We start from the raw sequence: 2332 nt of genomic DNA on the forward strand, positions 1-2332 counted from the left end.
GAAAGAAACAGAAGGAAGGAGGAAGGAAGGGGGAGAGAAACAATGAAGAAAGAATGGAGGAAAGGAGGAAGAGAGAGGGAGAAAAGAAAGAAAGAGGAGAGAGGAGGAGAGAAACGAAAGATGGGAACAATCAGAGAAATGGTGAAAGAGAGAATAGGGGGTGAAATGAGAAAGAGAGAGAGAGAAACGAAAAGATTAAGAACAGTAAAAGAAATGACGAAGGAGAGAATAGAGGGTGAAAGGAGAGAGAGAGAGAGAGAGAGAGAGAGAGAGAGAGAGAGAGAGAGAGAGAGAGGAGAGAGGAGGAGAGAGAGAGAGAGAGAGAGAAGAGAGAGAGAGAGAGAGAGAGAGAGAGAGAGAGAGAGAGAGAGACGAAAAGATTAAGAACAGAAATAACGAAAGAGGGAACAGAGGGCGAAAGGAGAGAGAATGCGAGAAGGAAAATAAATTCAGGCACAAAACCAAAGGTCACAGATAGCGGGATGCCCCAAGGCTTGACTCTGGATCCCATGTGACATAAAAGGAACGAGATCAAAAGAAGAGAGAGAGAGAGAGAGAGAGAGAGAGAGAGAGAGAGAGAGAGAGAGAGGAGAGAGAGAGAGAGAGAGAGGGGAGAGAGAGAGAGAGAGAGAGGGGAGAAGAGAGAGAGAGAGAGAGAGAGAGAGAGAGAGAGAGAGAGAGAGAGAGAGGAGAGAGAGAGAGAGAGAGAGAGGAGAGGGAGAGAGAGAGAGAGAGAGAGAGAGAGAGAAGAGAGAGAGAGAGAGAGAGAGAGAGAGAAGAGAAACTCAAAAATAATATCATTTCCATAAACGAAAGACCTTCATGGAAAGTAAAGGTTAAGAGAAACTACAAAATAGAGAAAAATCAAATATACCAAAGGGTTAAACAACCAGAAATCTTTAATGGTATAAGGATTCAAATGCATTATGCAAATATATGTGGATAGTTTAATTAGAAAAAAAAGAATCGAAGGGTTTATGAATATATAAATACATTGGTGATTAACCTCAAGTTTCGGACAGAGTGTATATGCCAACAGAGCAAGGTTAAAAACTTATATTATTTACATTAACGAAATGCCAACTAAAGGAAAGGGTGGTACACTAAACACTTTTTTCCTCTTTCTCTTGCTCACTCTTTCGGGTCGAACAATTTTTCTTAATATCCTTCTCCACTCTCTCATCCCCTTTCTTTTATAATCTCATTTGATGATAATTCTCGTTTCTCTCTCTCTCTCTCTCTTTGCAGTGCGAGGGAAGGCTGGTCAGTTGCGTAACCATTGCAAGGCACCTGATATTGTATACCTCTGTGGTTTGCATGATAATAATTTCTTATAAATTTTGTTCCGTCTGTGTTTTGGTTACTTCTTATTCTTGTAAATACACATATCTACACAGAAACACAAACGCACACACACACACACAAAACAAAACAAAACACACACACATACACACACACATCTCTCTCTCCCTCTCTCTCTCTCTCCTCTCTCTCTCTCTCTCTCTCTCTCTCTCTCTCTCTCTCTCTCTCTCCTTCTCTCCTTCATACACACATGCGTGCACACATACGTACGTGTGTTTCAAAAGCTCATGTGCGATCACTGTCTTTTTTTTTTGTCTCAACAGCGCATTCTTCCCTTACCTCTTTTATGTCCGGTGTCGGGTTGAGAGACGGAGGTCCGTTAGCGAATACCGTCTGGTTTCTTTTCGTGTTATTCAGGATCCGTTCCAGACCGCAAGTCGAAACTAGATGCTCCTCTATCTTCACTTTTTTGGGGTAATACTTGTTCGAGGATCTGTAATGCCAGATAACCTTTTGTAAATGCATTATTCATACTCAGAGGCAACAGACCTTTGATTTCTATACAAGTCTGTTCTTTATTTGGCTTTTATTTTCGAATATTTTTTTTTTCTTTGCCCGCCATCAGAATACTGTGAACGGTAACGGTCGCTAACCGGACAAATGACCTTTGAGTATTGTGACGTCAGGCGGGGGAAACGTGCCTATATCTATCAACATTGATATTATCATTATTACTAATTATATTTCATTAATAGAGAGATTTACATTTTAAATTGAATTATGTAATCATGGGACAATTAGAGCTGTTATCACCCAGTATATTACGTCTGATGGAATTTGCAATAACCAGATCTCATTATCATGGCTGTTACTACAGCATATCTGATCTCCTTCTGCAATCCTATTTGTGTTAAATAAATCGACTGTTACTAAATATATGGAAAGAGAGAGGGGGGGGTGGAGAAAGAGGCAGATAGATATGGAAAGGAAAATAGATGAAGGTAAATGGAAAAAGATAAAAGAAGATAAG

At 40.1% G+C, this 2332-nt stretch overlaps 1 protein-coding gene across 5 annotated transcripts in view; it reads right to left on the bottom strand.

Annotated features, from left to right (window-relative positions):
* Positions 1–2332, bottom strand: part of LOC119598745 (neurofilament medium polypeptide-like) — a 71147-nt gene that overhangs the window by 8873 nt on the left and 59942 nt on the right. For all 5 annotated transcript variants that reach the window (XM_037948534.1, XM_037948533.1, XM_037948535.1 and 2 more), the window contains one exon: positions 1642–1795. The gene's annotated coding sequence lies outside the window, so the exon portion shown is untranslated. The remainder of the gene's footprint in view (positions 1–1641; positions 1796–2332) is intronic.

Source organism: Penaeus monodon, chromosome 41, assembly GCF_015228065.2.
Source record: "Penaeus monodon isolate SGIC_2016 chromosome 41, NSTDA_Pmon_1, whole genome shotgun sequence".
NCBI classification, from domain to species: domain Eukaryota; kingdom Metazoa; phylum Arthropoda; class Malacostraca; order Decapoda; family Penaeidae; genus Penaeus; species Penaeus monodon.